General features: G+C 33.9%; 2 long non-coding RNA genes across 2 annotated transcripts; both read right to left on the reverse strand.

Moving 5' to 3' along the window:
* Nucleotides 1–5,847: 5,847 nt before the first annotated feature.
* LOC139938749 (uncharacterized) lies at nucleotides 5,848–9,945 on the reverse strand. Its single transcript, XR_011786193.1, has 3 exons — nucleotides 9,799–9,945; nucleotides 9,300–9,446; nucleotides 5,848–8,582 (listed from the first exon to the last, which is right to left on the reverse strand). It is a non-coding gene; the product is annotated as an uncharacterized lncRNA (long non-coding RNA).
* Nucleotides 9,946–14,599: 4,654 nt separating this feature from the next.
* LOC139939188 (uncharacterized) lies at nucleotides 14,600–17,160 on the reverse strand. Its single transcript, XR_011786273.1, has 3 exons — nucleotides 16,699–17,160; nucleotides 15,185–15,319; nucleotides 14,600–14,764 (listed from the first exon to the last, which is right to left on the reverse strand). It is a non-coding gene; the product is annotated as an uncharacterized lncRNA (long non-coding RNA).
* Nucleotides 17,161–17,330: the final 170 nt, after the last annotated feature.

The following is a 17,330-nucleotide window of genomic DNA, read 5'->3' on the forward strand; positions in this document are numbered from 1 at the left end:
ATTGAAAAAACACCCAACAAGGGGTAAGTCAACCATTTTCATCAAATTTGAGTCAAATATTGAAAAAAAATACTCAACAAGGGGTTGTTTCAGCATTTTTATCAAATTTGAGTCAAATATTGAAAAAATACTCAACAAGGGGTAAGTTCAGCATTTTTATCAAATTTGAGTCAAATATTGAACAAATATTAAAAAAATACTTAACAAGGGGTAAGTCCAGCATTTTTATCATATTTGAGTCAAGTATTGAAAAAATTACTCAATAAGGGTCAAGTCCAGTATTTTTATCAAATTTGAGTTAAATATTTAACAAATGCTGAATAAAAAAATACTCTACAAGGGGTAAGTTCAGCATTTTTATTAAATTTGTGTCAAATATTAAAAAAATACTCAACAATGGGTAAGTCCAGCATTTTTATAAAATTTGAGTCAAATATTGAAAAAATACTCAACAAGGGGTAAGTCCAGCATTTTTATCAAATTTGAGTCAAATATTGAAAAAATACTCAACAATGGGAAAGTCCAGCATTTTTATCATATTTGAGTCAAATGTTGAAAAAATACTCAAAAAGGGCCAAGTCCAGCATTTTTATCAAATTTGAGTCAAATATTGAAAAAATACTCAACAAGGGGTTAGTCCAGCATTTTTATCATCAAATATTGAAAAGAATAGTCAACAAGGGGTAAGTTCAGCATTTTTATCAATATTGAGGCAAATGGAACAAATTCTCAATAAGGGTTTAGACTAGCATTTTTCATCAAATTTGAGTCAAATATTGAAAAAAATACTCAACAAGGGGTAGGTCCAGCATTTTTATCAAATTTTAGTACTAAGTTCAGCATTTTAATCAAATTTGAGTCAAATATTTAAAAAATACTCAACAATGGGTTTAGTCCAGCATTTTTTTCAAATTTGAGTCAAATATTGAAAAAAATACTCAATAAGGGTCAAGTCCAGTATTTTTATCAAATTTGAGTTAAATATTGAAAAAATACTCAACAATGGGTAAGTCCAGCATTTTTATCAAATTTGAGTCAAATATTGAATAAAATACTTAACAAGGGCTAAGTCCAGTGTTTTTATCAAATTTGAGTCAAACATTGAAAAAACACCCAACAAGGGGTAAGTCAACCATTTTCATCAAATTTGAGTCAAATATTGAAAAAATACTCAACAAGGGGTTGTTTCAGCATTTTTATCAAATTTGAGTCAAATATTGAAAAAATACTCAACAAGGGGTAAGTTCAGCATTTTTATCAAATTTGAGTCAAATATTAAAAAAATACTCAACAATGGGTTTAGTCCAGCTTTTTTTTCAAATTTGAGTCAAATATTGAAAAAATTACTCAATAAGGGTCAAGTCCAGTATTTTTATCATATTTGAGTCAAATATTGAAAAAATACTCAACAATGGGTAAGTCCAGCATTTTTTATCATATTTGAGTAGAATATTGAAAAAACACCCAACAAGGGGTAAGTCCAGCATTTTTATCAAATTTTAGTCAAATATTGGAAAAATACCCAACAATGGGTAAGTCCAGCATTTTTATCATATTTGAGTAGAATATTGAAAAAATACTCAACAAGGGGTAAGTCGAGCGTTTTTATCAAATTTGAGTCAAATATTAAAAAAATACTCAACAATGGGTAAGTCCTGCATTTTTATCAAATTTGAGTCAAATATTGAATAAAATACTTAACAAGGGCTAAGTCCAGTGTTTTTATCAAATTTGAGTCAAACATTGAAAAAACACCCAACAACGGGTAAGTCAAGCATTTTCATCAAATTTGTGTCAAATATTGAAAAAATACTCAACAAGGGGTTGTTTCAGCATTTTTTTCAAATTTGAGTCAAATATTGAAAAAATTACTCAATAAGGGTCAAGTCCAGTATTTTTATCAAATTTGAGTTAAATATTGAAAAAATACTCAACAATGGGAAAGTCCAGCATTTTTATCATATTTGAGTCAAATGTTAAAAAAATACTCAATAAGGGCCAAGTCCAGCCTTTTTATCAAATTTGAGTCAAATATTGAACAAATATTAAAAAAATACTTAACAAGGGGTAAGTCCAGCATTTTTATCATATTTGAGTCAAGTATTGAAAAAATTACTCAATAAGGGTCAAGTCCAGTATTTTTATCAAATTTGAGTTAAATATTTAACAAATGCTGAATAAAAAAATTCTCTACAAGGGGTAAGTTCAGCATTTTTATTAAATTTGTGTCAAATATTAAAAAAATACTCAACAATGGGTAAGTCCAGCATTTTTATAAAATTTGAGTCAAATATTGAAAAAATACTCAACAAGGGGTAAGTCCAGCATTTTTATCATATTTGAGTAGAATATTGAAAAAACACCCAACAAGGGGTAAGTCATGCATTTTTATCAAATTTGAGTCAAATATTAAAAAAATACTCAACAATGGGTAAGTCCAGCATTTTTATCAAATTTGAGTCAAATATTAAATAAAATACTTAACAAGGGCTAAGTCCAGTGTTTTTATCAAATTTGAGTCAAACATTGAAAAAACACCCAACAAGGGGTAAGTCAAGCATTTTCGTCAAATTTGTGTCAAATATTGAAAAAATACTCAACAAGGGATTGTTTCAGCATTTTTATCAAATTTGAGTCAAATATTGAAAAAATACTCAACAAGGGGTAAGTTCAGCATTTTTATTAAATTTGAGTCAAATATTAAAAAAATACTCAACAATGGGTAAGTCCAGCATTTTTATCAAATTTGAGTCAAATATTGAATAAAATACTCAATAAGGGTCAAGTCCAGTATTTTTATCAAATTTGAGTCAAGTATTGAAAAAATTACTCAATAAGGGTCAAGTCCAGTATTTTTATCAAATTTGAGTTAAATATTGAAAAAATGCTCAACAATGGGAAAGTCCAGCATTTTAATCAAATTTGAGTCAAATATTGAAAAAACAATCAACAATGGGTAAGTCCAGCATTTTTATCATCAAATATTGAAAAAAATAGTCAACAAGGGGTAAGTCCAGCATTTTTGTCAAATTTTAGTCAATTATTGAATAAAATACTTAACAAGGGCTAAGTCCAGTGTTTTTATCAAATTTGAGTCAAACATTGGAAAAACACCCAACAACGGGTAAGTCAAGCATTTTCATCAAATTTGTGTCAAATATTGAAAAAATACTCAACAAGGGGTTGTTTCAGCATTTTTATCAAATTTGAGTCAAATATTGAAAAAATACTCAACAAGGGGTTAGTCCAGCATTTTTATCATCAAATATTGAAAAGAATAGTCAACAAGGGGTAAGTTCAGCATTTTTATCAATATTGAGGCAAATGGAACAAATTCTCAATAAGGGTTTAGACCAGCATTTTTCATCAAATTTGAGTCAAATATTGAAAAAATACTCAACAAGGGGTAGGTCCAGCATTTTTATCAAATTTTAGTAATAAGTTCAGCATTTTAATCAAATTTGAGTCAAATATTTAAAAAATACTCAACAATGGGTTTAGTCCAGCATTTTTTTCAAATTTGAGTTAAATATTGAAAAAAATACTCAATAAAGGGTCAAGTCCAGTATTTTTATCAAATTTGAGTTAAATATTGAAAAAATACTCAACAATGGGTAAGTCCAGCATTTTTATCAAATTTGAGTCAAATATTGAATAAATACTTAACAAGGGCTAAGTCCAGTGTTTTTATCAAGTTTGAGTCAAACATTGAAAAAACACCCAACAAGGGGTAAGTCAACCATTTTCATCAAATTTGAGTCAAATATTGAAAAAATACTCAACAAGGGGTTGTTTCAGCATTTTTATCAAATTTGAGTCAAATATTGAAAAAATACTCAACAAGGGGTAAGTTCAGCATTTTTATCAAATTTGAGTCAAATATTAAAAAAATACTCAACAATGGGTTTAGTCCAGCATTTTTTTCAAATTTTAGTCAAATATTGAAAAAATTACTCAATAAGGGTCAAGTCCAGTATTTTTATCAAATTTGAGTCAAATATTGAAAAAATACTCAACAATGGGTAAGTCCAGCATTTTTTATCATATTTGAGTAGAATATTGAAAAAACACCCAACAAGGGGTAAGTCCAGCATTTTTATCAAATTTTAGTCAAATATTGGAAAAATACCCAACAATGGGTAAGTCCAGCATTTTTATCATATTTGAGTAGAATATTGAAAAAACACCCAACAAGGGGTAAGTCGAGCATTTTTATCATATTTGAGTCAAATATTGGAAAAATACTCAACAAGGGGTAAGTCGAGCGTTTTTATCAAATTTGAGTCAAATATTAAAAAAATACTCAACAATGGGTAAGTCCTGCATTTTTATCAAATTTGAGTCAAATATTGAATAAAATACTTAACAAGGGCTAAGTCCAGTGTTTTTATCAAATTTGAGTCAAACATTGAAAAAACACCCAACAACGGGTAAGTCAAGCATTTTCATCAAATTTGTGTCAAATATTGAAAAAATACTCAACAAGGGGTTGTTTCAGCATTTTTTTCAAATTTGAGTCAAATATTGAAAAAATTACTCAATAAGGGTCAAGTCCAGTATTTTTATCAAATTTGAGTTAAATATTGAAAAAATACTCAACAATGGGAAAGTCCAGCATTTTTTATCATATTTGAGTCAAATGTTAAAAAAATACTCAATAAGGGCCAAGTCCAGCATTTTTATCAAATTTGAGTCAAATATTGAACAAATATTAAAAAAATACTTAACAAGGGGTAAGTCCAGCATTTTTATCATATTTGAGTCAAGTATTGAAAAAATTACTCAATAAGGGTCAAGTCCAGTATTTTTATCAAATTTGAGTTAAATATTTAACAAATGCTGAATAAAAAAATACTCTACAAGGGGTAAGTTCAGCATTTTTATTAAATTTGTGTCAAATATTAAAAAAATACTCAACAATGGGTAAGTCCAGCATTTTTATAAAATTTGAGTCAAATATTGAAAAAATACTCAACAAGGGGTAAGTCCAGCATTTTTATCAAATTTGAGTCAAATATTGAAAAAATACTCAACAATGGGAAAGTCCAGCATTTTTATCATATTTGAGTCAAATGTTGAAAAAAATACTCAACAAGGGGTTAGTCCAGCATTTTTATCATCAAATATTGAAAAGAATAGTCAACAAGGGGTAAGTTCAGCATTTTTATCAATATTGAGGCAAATGGAACAAATTCTCAATAAGGGTTTAGACCAGCATTTTTCATCAAATTTGAGTCAAATATTGAAAAAATACTCAACAAGGGGTAGGTCCAGCATTTTTATCAAATTTTAGTAATAAGTTCAGCATTTTAATCAAATTTGAATCAAATATTGAAAAAATACTCAACAAGGGGTAAGTCCAGCATTTTTATCATATTTGAGTCAAATATTGAAAAAAATACTCAACAAGGGGTAGGTCCAGCATTTTAAATCATATTTGAGTCAAATATTATAAAAAATACTCAACAAGGGGTTAGTTGATCATTTTTACAAAATTTGAGTCAAATATTGAACAAATACTCAACGAGGGGTCGGCCTAAGTCCAGCATACTTATCAAATTTCAGTCAAATATTGAAAAAATACTGAACAAAGGGTAAGACCTTAAGGAACTTTTGAGATATGGTCAGCACAATACTATATTACTGTAAGGTTTGGGTAAATCGGTCTGATAGAGACACCCAAACCACACAGTGCACTCCTATAGTGTCCACCATATGGCAATGAATTCATTGTACAATAAACTTGAATAAAAAAAATATCTTCATTTTAAAATAAAACATAAAAGTAACACATCATTTGCACCATATTGGCGTTTATTATGCGCTATGACATTTAATCATCCTTTACGGCCTCCTGAAAACATGTCTCAACACTTTAAAACAATAATTGAATAGAAAAATAACTACATTTAAAAAATTAAAAATAGCGTAACACATCAGTTTCATAATATTGGCATTTATTATGCGCCTTAAAATCTAGTCAATTTCTAACTCTGTCCTTGGGCCTAAAAGCATTCCTGAAACCACCTCAATTTTTTTTTCCCGAGAATGCAGCAACAAATAGAGCTGCTTAAAGCACAAAATTTAACTAACCATCCATCAATTTTGCTAACTGGAAAAGGGTTACCAGTGGAAGTATCATGTCATATGCACAGTGTGTGCCGCTGGTTCCCTGCCTATAAGCAATGTTTTCCGCTTAAGCAGCTCTATGAAATTGGACCCACAGAATTGAGTTGGATGTTACAGACCACTCACTCGGCAAGTATGTACACATGCACTGCGCACCACTGAAACAATTTCACTTCTACAGCTTCAAAATGTTACCGGAATGCAGCAGTTGCTACTAAACAAAATCGAAATTTTGCTAATTTTAGTAATTACATTAATATGTAACATTCAGTGTGACAACACATGTTCAGTCTCTGTGGTTACTGCACATTTTGCCTGATAACAGTGAAATTGTTCCCTGCATAATAATTTGAATAAACATTACAAGCATTAAACAAAATAAACAAATATGTTTTATTGTTATAACAAATCTCAGACTTGACATTAGTTACTGATATTGCAATAGACCCTTTTTCATAATTGAGTGGCCATCTTGTTATGTTCATTGAATCAATGCAATTTAAATTAACTGCACTATAAAAGCTGTTTTTTTAGCACTTGTAGACAGAATGCATGTTCTATAACAATTTTTTTTACGTTATTGAATACGCAGACTAAATAGCGATGGGTGCTGAGGGTTAGGTGTTAATAATGAAATATGGCGAATACGCAGACTAAATAGCGATGGGTGCTGAGGGTTAGGTGTTAATAATGAAATATGGCGAGTATTAATTTGTTACGGTTTAAGTGCAAGGGTTAAGTTAAAGTGTTAAGTTTGAAGTTTTAAAGTATTAGTTAGGGTGAAGAGAACTGGGCTTGGTTTCACAAAACACCCAAGATTCATCTTAAGACGAGTTGTCAATATATTATAACCATAGTGATTTGTATTGTTGAATCAAACTTTGGTTAGCAGTTGGGATTGATATGATCAATCTTAGCTCTTTGTGAAACCAAGCCATGGTATTGTGATTTTTGCCATGGTTTGTTGAGTCCTGCTCGCGAATTTTGCTAAAACAAGCATTCTGTCTATTTTGTGCTCAAATACTTTTAAAACTCCCACACATCTTTGAATTATTTTTATTGAGCAATATGTACATTTTACCTCACTGGTATAGATAAAGGTTTTCTACCTCTTAAAACAAGTTATTTTAAAATTGTTCAATACTCAAATATTATAAGTAAACCCAAGATTTTCATGCAACGATTTCAAACATGTCTGCGATCAATTTTGTTGACTTAAGTTTGGTTTAATTTTCTTGCAATCTTTTTTAATTGTTTACATTTTCATTAATTTCTAGTTAACAAGTTTTTTGAATAAACACATCTAATTTACACAACTACCATCAGGGCCCAATTTTCATAGAGCTACTTAAGCACCCAAATTAGCTAAGCATAACAAAATCACGCTTAGCAGAATAAGATTATCAGCAGCCACACTATCATGTTACAATCCTCAGAAAATTTTTAAGCAATATTTTTTCCTTAAGCAGCTTTATGAAATTGGGCCCTGATGTGATCTTTTGTTTGTTACTCAACACAAAAGTATATACAATCTTTGGAGTTGCATTCCTACTTCTTTGACACCATCAAAATCCAAAGGGTATTGTACTTGCATTTTTGTCTCTCAATCATAAGTCAAAAATGCTTGGGCGGGCATGCCAATTTTACTGAATCAATTAATGTGAGTATCAATTAAAGCTTCTTGTACAATATGATGTTGGATTTTGATGGATTCAAGAAAAGCCTTTAGAGTTAACAAAAACTAAGACTGTATCTGAATTAGTGGCTGCAGATGTGGCTTGGTCGCCTTATGTTTAAGCATAATATGAGTTCCATAGCAACAGCCACAGCCAGCCACAGCCACTCATTCAGATATGGCCAAAGAGGGTCTTCTCCTCAGAGTGTCTTCATACAGTAAGGTGTCATCATGGTCCATTTTGTTTCAGTTTATGGGGAGTTATCTAGCTCCCAACAGTCTTTCTTCATTCGGTGACAATTCGAAAAGTACAAGTTGAAACATCTTCGCGTCATTTGAACAATTACATAATTGCAGTGGAGTGTCAGCTAAGTTAGACCAGACATCGTCTTTCTGGTGGCGCACAATCCTTAGAGCGTTGGTTGTAGCCTCACCATCCCTATGTAACATGAACAGTTAAACCTGTACGGAGAGTCGTTATTGAGGCTAGCACACAGTCCAATAAGTGGTAGTTAGCCTTAAAACATCCCAAAGTCACTTGAACTGTTGAACCCGAGGAGAGAGCCATCTGGCTAAACTTTACACAGTTCTTCTTCCGATTGATTCATATGGCCCAAAAAGCGTTGGTTATCCTCAAGATCCCTCTAGTGTCTCTAGAACTTGTAGTGGGGAGTCATGTCTGTCTTGAATTGACACAGTCCTTCTTCAGCTGGTGGTACACAGTCCAAAAAGTGTTGGTTAGGGTTCAAGATTGGATATGTCGTCTCTACATCTCAAACTGCAGAAGAAAATAAACAAAATTCAAGATGAATGCTGATGAACTGATTAAGTATAATAATAATATAATAAAAATTTGGGGGGCTTATCATCCTTTCTCGCAGCTAAGAGCTGAATTGTGAAGGATACGCTACAACGTGTTTGAGAAGCAGGCATGCAAGGGTGCCTCTGGCTGCCAGCCACATCAACCCAATATGACCACGGAGCACAGCCAAGTGTTTGATTTTTCTCGAGGGAGGAAATCCGGATGGTCTGGAAAACCCTCGTGGCACAGCAGAGAACCAACGCACAACTCAACATATGGCCCTAGCCAGGAATCGAACCGGGGTCACCTTCTTGAGAGGCGAGCGCTTTACGCACAAGCCAATTGTCCCACCCGAATGTATCAGTTGTTCTAAGGAGTTTGAATGCTAGCAATGTGCAAGAAAACCATCCTCCAGCTCTAATCAGTTATCAAGCACACACAACAGGGAAGTTTTTTCTTCTTTTTTTTTTTCTTCTTTTTTTTTCTGAAAAACTTGACCTCATTGTATTGAAGTTTTCCACCAGTTGCATGGTGTGTTAATTGCACACTATAGAATAGGAATGAATGTAAACATTCAAGTTGACGATTTGAAACCTCCAAAGGTGCTTCTGAAAAAAATCTTCTTGCCAAATTTGCAAGATGAACTTTTTCTTCAAAGATTAGATTTAAAATCTTCTTTTTTTTAAAACCTACCAAGTGTTCTTTTGTTGACTCTTTGCAAACGTCTCAAAAGCGATGGTTAGCCTCAACATCCCTCTGCCACATGAAAAGTTGGACTTGCAGTGGAGAGTCATCAAGTCTGAATTGACACGGTCCTTCTCAGTCTCTTAGCATCTCAGTCTGTGGCAGAAACAAAATCAAAAATTAATAAACCCATTAAGTTTAATGTAATATTTTCATTTGTTCCAAGGAATAGGTCTGAAAGTTGCTGTCAGTTTAACGCATTGAGCATGCACACATAAATGAAACAACATTCTAGGTTATGTTTTTCTGGGTTTTTAAAAATCTTTTCTGAAAAACTTGATCTTTTAATGAAATTTTCCAACAGAAGGATGGGAATGAATGTACTCTTTCAAAACTAAAACTAATGAAACCTTTAATGGTTCCAATTCTGAAACGAACTCCTTTGCCATATTTGTAGGATGAACCTTATCTTTGAAGACAAGTTTTAGAATCCTCTTTTCAAACATACCAAGTAGTTTGTTCTTGACTCTTTGCAGGCGTTGGTTGGCCTTGATATATCGATGTCACTGGAATGGTTAGACTTGTAGTTGAGAATCATCTAGACAGTTCTTCAGTTGGTGGTACACAGTCCACAAAGCCCCAAGATTGGATGTTTGTCTTCTCCAATGTCTTGATCACAATCTGTGGTAGAAAAGGTTTAACTTTCAAAGATTAAATTGAATAAACTCTTTCAATACAAGTACCAGTTGTTCTGATGAATGTTTTAGTTACAAATCCAAGAAAATTCTCTTCTGCTCCAATCAGTTCTTCAAATCACAATCATGCACCCACACCATGACACAACATGGCACAACAGTTTTGAAGTTTTGTTTTTCTGTTGCGTCTGTGAATTTTTGTTCTGAAAACCTGACCTCCTTTTAATGAAGTTTTCCACCAGTTAGTTTGTTGGTTGATGAGTTTATTGCAAACAATAGATAAATTGATTTTTTTTTTTTCAAAATCAAATTAATGAAACCTTATGAATTGCTCATTCTGAAACTTTTAAAAGCCCTTTTAAAAGTCCTTCACCAAATTTTTAGGATGAACCATATGTCAGACATAAGTTTCAGAATCGACAATTTATTTTACCAACAAGATGTTTTTGAAACTTTATGCACCTGTCCAAACAGCAGTGGTTGGCCTCAACATCTCTAGGTTGCGTGAACTTGGAGCGGAGAATTCTTCTACAGCTGGTGGCACCCGATCCAAAAAGCGCTGATAAGCCTCAAGATTGGATACGTCATCTTCAAGGTCATCATACAAATCTGCTGTACAAAATAAACCATATTTAAAGATGAAGTTTGACAAACTCTTGTAATAACAAGTATCAGTTGTTCTGAGGAATAGTTAAAGACACTGGACACTTTTAGTAATTACTCAAAATAGTTGTTTGCATTACAAACTACTTGTTAACGATCAATGGAGAGCTGTTGATAGTATAAAACTTTGTGAGAAATGGCTCCCTCTGCAGTAGAGGAGTGTACAAGAAAGAAATAATTTTCCACTTCAATATTTTAATGTCGAGACCTCAGAATTAGATTTTGAGGTCTCGGAATCAACCATCTGAAAGCACACAACTTGGTGTCAAGGGTGTTATTTCTTCAATTATCATCTCGCAACTTCGATGACCAAAAATGAGTTCAAATTTTCACAGGTTTGTTACTTTGTGCATATGTTGAGATACACCAATTGAACAGACTGGTCTCTGACAATTACCAATAGTGTCCAGTGTCTTCAAGTCTGAATGTATAAGAGCATGTGCAAGAAAATTCTCCCTGGCTCCTGGTTACTTCTTCAAGTCAGTGAACATGAATACAACACTCCAGGTTATATTTTTCTGCTTGTGTATTTGTTTTTCTTCTGAAAATCTTGACCTCTTTTTAATGAAAGTTGTGTGGTGTTTATTGCAAACTAAGAATGGGAATAAATGGATTCTTTCAAATCAATTATTTGAAACCTTCATGGGGTGCTTATTCTGACACATTATAACAACTGATCCTTTGCAAAAAAAAAATGGAAAAGACTTCTCTTTAAAGACAAATTTTGATTGAATTTTGTCTAAGAAGATGTTAAACAGGCATCAGGAAAAAAGATTTTTTTTTTTTTTTTTTAACCCATCCACTGATGTGTGTCAGCAATGTATACTCGATACCAACTAGACAACCGAGACTGCCTCTAGAACCGGGCAACCTCGGTAGTCTAGTGGTAAGACACTGCTCTAGAATTACAAGGGTCGTGGGTTCGAATCACACCCGAGTAACATGCCTGTGATATTTGTTCACAGGACTCGGGAAAGTACTGAGTGATGATGGGCAAACAAAAATAATAATTTTGTCTACCTTACCGAGAGGTCTGTTGTTGACTCCTATACACCCAGTATCCTCCAGCAATGCCGCAAACAGGTCTGGTTGTAGCCACAACTTCTTAGCTGACTGAAACAGAGGGAAAATTTTAGTAAAGTCACATACATGGAAAGGTTTGCGGTAGCACCATGTAATGACTATCTCTAAATGAATTGGTTCTGAAAAGAACAGTTGGTTTCAACTCGACATTTCGATCAGTATGCTCCGATTGTCTTCTTGAGAAAGCATTTAGAGATAATCTGCGCCTTGAACACCCAGCAGGGTGGATATGTGCGCATTACAAGTCTTATTATTATTATTATTATTATTATTAATCATAACATGGTGTTGCCGCAAACCTTTCCGTATCGTATTTCCATCATACAAAGTTTCAAATCCTACTTGAGTCACAGATATTTTTAGATTCATGTATTTACAAAAGGAGCTGACATCTTGTTTCAGGATGAACTTCAATTAGTTTTGAGTGTATACAAAGACACACAAAAGTTAACCACGTCTTCGGTTTGTTTTACTGCTTGATTGGTGGCTGGTCGTTCATGCTTGCTTTTATAAAACCTCAAATGATACAAGCTTTTGACAGCTGGTTATACAACTATGGAGAGATCCTAAAGTTATCAATTAAATGATGTAGATCTTTCTCTGATCCTCCACATTTCTTGAATGAGTCGTTGTTAAAATAAACTTCTAGTTTCTTCAGCACTCGTAACTCGATACGTTACCAAATTGCTTGACAGTCTCTGCTAGTAGGCACCACCTCAGCTCAGTTCTGAGACTTCAGCCACAAGAAGAAAACACGATCTGCATTTTGGAAGAAAAATAACTTGATGTTTTAGCATTTTGGTCACAAAAGTTGGATTCACCACATACTTTACCTGACATAACCCCAATACTTTACCAAACCAATGTCATCTATGGTGTCCCAGAGCTGCCATCTGTACACAATTGCTTGCCACTTCATCAATTTAGCAATAACAGGTAACAGACTGTGGAAAAAAACCCAATAAAAAACAAGGTTAGCATGTTGAGAGAATCGTTAAGCCCGGTTTATACTTCCTGCAAATGCAAATGCAAATGCGAATGCGATACAAATTTGACGTCACAACTCTGGTTTTTGCGCTGCAGGAAGTATGAACCGGGCTTTATTAATCGCTGTGGAAAAGAACGGTTAGCTTCCCCAGCTACCGCAATACTTCACCTCTTATACTTAACCATTGCTGCAAACACCAGACCTCACTTGCTTCCAGTCACTCATCAGGGACATCTACTCGGGTTGTGGCTTTACTGGCGACTGGGTAGCTGTTAGTTTTGCTTCAAGATTTAGTTTCTTAGAATCAAGACTAAGAACTACACCAGTCACACCTTATACTTTACCAAAAGCCAGTAAGTCTGTTGTTAGAGAGCGTTAGTCTTATCTCTAGGCCTATCCTACTCTATACCTATACTATCTAACCATTCATACAAACCACCATACAAACCTAGACATCACTGGCATCTTTCTCCAATGGTTGAACTGCTCTTTAAACCCCTCCTTTTTTCTCTCTTGTCTTCTTCAGATTTTTTTTATTAATTTTTTTGCTGCGCTCGCTCCGAAGTAAGTGGTTTTGGGGAGTTATTTGCAATAATCTTTAACATAAAGGTTTTTTTTATTTTGAGACTACATTTTTTTTTATGTGCTTATTGCTTCAAGCCCCCCCCCCCCTCTTGTTCATTACATTTGAACTTTGATCTAGCTATTGGGCAAAAGCTACAGCTATGTTGTTTGCTTAATATTTTGGTCATAATATCTAAATTTTCTAGAAAATGACTCAACTGGTTGAAAATTCACATTCAAAATTGATGTAATGGTGATATTAGGAATATGTAAATATTAATTTAGCAGGTCTAAATTATCTATTTAAAAAACTCCTAAATCAAACATTAACATCAAATGAATGGAGGCTGGACTTAATTATTTAACCACATGATTTCTTTATAATACTTATGGTGTTCGGTTTTGTGCTCACAAAACACAATAAAGCACTGCAGCTGAGGGAAAAGTGCAGAATCTCTTTTTTTTCAATTTTTATTTTCTGCTTTACATTGAAAAAAAAAATTCTCATGGTTTTAGAAGATTAACTTAAAATTTGTAAGTACAAAGTTTTACTTTAGCTTAGTATTTTTCTTTCTAAATGTTACACTATAATTTAAAATGTAAAATCATGACAATTATAAATAAACATGACAACTGACGACTTGAAGTATCAACCCCACCATAAATTTCCAGTAAGACTAGTCTACTAACTAAAAAGCATCATTGGCTTCGACCAATATGCACATCAAGAAATGCCAAGAAACTCTAAGGTCACCTTGAAAGATCTACAAGCAAGGACAACATCAACAAGATCGCAGAGCAACGCATAGAGGGGAAGGGGTGGTACGAGGGGTGGGACTCTGCAAGAGAACGGGTTAGATCTTCTCTTACTCTTTGCAGTCTTCATCTTGTCTTGGTCTTGATTTGGGTCAACTTGCATTATCCGACCTCCACTATTGTGCTTTATCAATGTGACTTGTTTCTTTTTTATTTAGAAAGGTCAGTGATTTGCTCTATAGTTTTTAATCGTAAGAGTTGTGTGTGCAATTTATATTCAATTTATATATTTATCTTGAGCAAACAGATACAAATTTGTTGACAGTTGTACAGGAATTAAAGTAAATAGAGTTTATTTTATAAAGTACATGGTGTCTCCTTACAAACTACTAGATTGCATTTACTGCCAGTCAAGAGATAAACAAATATTGTTGATGTATCCAAGGGGTGATTCGTAAGCAAATTTTAAAGCAGTGGAGTTTAAATTTACAAGATTGCATTTGCTGCCAGTTAAAAAAAAAAAAATTAAGGGGAAAAAAGTCCAAAATGTTTTCCGGAGGTGAATCACAAAAAATGGACTTAAAACCAGTGGAGGTCGGATTGCACAGCTGTTTTTACCTTGGTCCTTTGGTGATCTCCAATGTACGTCCACAAACCACATATCCATAGATCTTCAACTCCCATACCACATCCATAGATCTTCAACAGCGATCTGGCTACGTTGTCTAAAATAAGAAATAAGATAAAACAAATTCCAACATTTAACAAAGGGTGAATGGCAAAAGTTAACCTTAAATCACTGGACTGGCATGTTGTCAAAGACCAGTGCTTTTACTTGGTGTTCCCCACATTGTGCATAAAATAACAAAACTGCGAACATTTTTACGCATTTATTTTGGTCGTCGAAGTTGCAAGACAGTAATTAAAAAAAAAAAAAACGCTCTTGCACAAATGATGTCAGATACCTGAAAAGGTCTTCAGACTTAAAAGTCCTTTTACTGGTATCAGATAATAATATATGCGCGAGAATTTACCTCTTTCTTGAAAACACTACTCCAGAAGAAGCCATTTCTCATAACTTTTTATACTATCAACAGTTCTCCATTGCTCATTACCAAGTTTTCGGATTTCCAAGTTTTCCTTACCTCAGCCCTATTGGCGACCTTCGATGTACATCCATGTCTGCAAGGTTCAGATCTTCAACAGCCGTCTTCAGGTTACAGTCCATTGAAATGTCTCCACCCATTGCTTACAGCAACCTGCCATTTGCCGTCTCTGAACTGAGAGAACAACCACTAAATACGTCAATTAAGTTTAAAGGGGTAGATTTTAAGTCTAAATTATAGTTTATTAGGTCTATAACTACAAATTTAATAAAGGATTTGAGGCATTGCATGGTGAGGTATCAATAATGTATTTGGTTTGCAGTAACGCCATGTTTGTATCTACTTGCCAGGTAAGTAGATACACACAAGTAGATACACACATGGTGTTACCGCAAACCAAATATATTTAGAAATTTAATGTTACTGTGGATTTAAATTTTACAAATTACTTCATATCAAAATGCTTTATGAACTTCTAGGTTTAAACCAGAAGATACTGTAAAAAATAATCGAGTCATGGACAACAAAAAATGTTTCAACTGATAGTGATATACACTACAGGGGTCGAAATTAAGTGTATTTTCATGGTAGTCAGCAGGGCTAGTAACCAATAATTTTTAGTAGCCCTGATGAGATTTTGGTAGCCCGAAAGACACATTATGTCTCGAGTCACGGCTTAAACTTTACAATACACCATAGCACAGTTCTTTGTTGTTTGTAATGATGATTTTTTGCATTGTTTTTCCACTAGCCCGTCGGGCTATCAAACTGGAAAAATCAGTAGCCCGGCTGTAAATCTGGTAGTCCCGGGCTAGCGGGCTAGTGGCAATTTCGACCCCTACACTATAAATAACTGATATAATTCAAACCCTGTATGACAATGTCATGTTCATTTATGAGCACGACTCAAGGGGGTTGGATTGGGGGCCTTCCAAACTTCAGAGAAAACAAAGATTTCAGGCATAGCATGAAGAAGAAAAAAATAATTAATTATTTTGTTCCCTCCAAATAATTGACAACTATTTGTTTGGTAAATAGCTAATTGTATTAATAAAACAAATGACCTAAACACTACACAAACCAGCTTAAATTTCTAATATTGTGAATAAAAGAAGAGAAATAACTTTGGTTATATCCTCAAAATGGAGCAAATATTAATTCCCTGAACTATTTGTCATATAGTTCATGGGATACGAATTTGAACAAACCACGGGGTAACTGCGTGCCAAATTCAGGCCAAACAGTGGGGGAAATTTGAAGAAATCAGAAGAAAAATATTAAACAGAGTGGAAAGCAAAATTACTTTGTCCTATGTAACCAGGGACACTCCATTTTCAACGAACTGTTCTCCAGGGCCCATGAAACTTTTCCCCCATATCTGTGTAAAATTTTTGATGAATGAAACTCTCTACCTCACTTTTACCAAAGATTCCCAATGGCCATACACACGTGGTCATCATACAACTTGTTCTATGAACAAAACATTTTTTTCACAGACGAAAAAGGCTGTTTCGGCAGAGCCCCGCCCCGCTCCATTTAATTCCCAAGCTTACCTCAACAAGATGTCGTTGATTCGATATGTTCAGCTTTAGTTGTGACATTTTTCACTAGTGCAGTCTACGGCAATTCAGCGAAGCCCCCAGCCACTCACAGACATTTTGAAGTTTATAAAGTCAGTTTGCTTTCAACGTCTGTAGTCGGAGCATTAATATTGCTAACTTCGTTGAAGTCTAAAAATTAACTCCAACAGTGAATGGTGTATTGAAGACTGCAATTTTTAGTAAAAACTTTCTGGCCATGCCAGTGACCAACAAAAAATGCACTAGGTTCATGACTTTCTATCTTGTAGACCTACTTCAAAAGTTGGCCACATTGGTACTAAACGTGCAACAGTTATTGTCGAATTATTTCTAAATGCACATGACTGGCCTGGGTAAGACTATCGACAAATTTACAGGAAAAGTTCATCAGAAAACGCGACGTCCAGGAGCCGAGAGGTACGGCCTGCTGCTCCACTGCGCGACACGGCGAGAATGGCCATGCGGTTTAATTTACTGGCTGCAATATTATAGTGTCTCAAAAAAAAGCGCATAACTCCTTAGAATCTGCATAACAATAAAGAGATATTCAATGAAGTGACTAGTCTTGGTCCCAAGACCATTGGTGTTGCGCGGTCACACACAAC

The sequence above is a fragment of the Asterias amurensis genome, chromosome 6 (assembly GCF_032118995.1).
Source record: "Asterias amurensis chromosome 6, ASM3211899v1".
Taxonomy (NCBI): domain Eukaryota; kingdom Metazoa; phylum Echinodermata; class Asteroidea; order Forcipulatida; family Asteriidae; genus Asterias; species Asterias amurensis.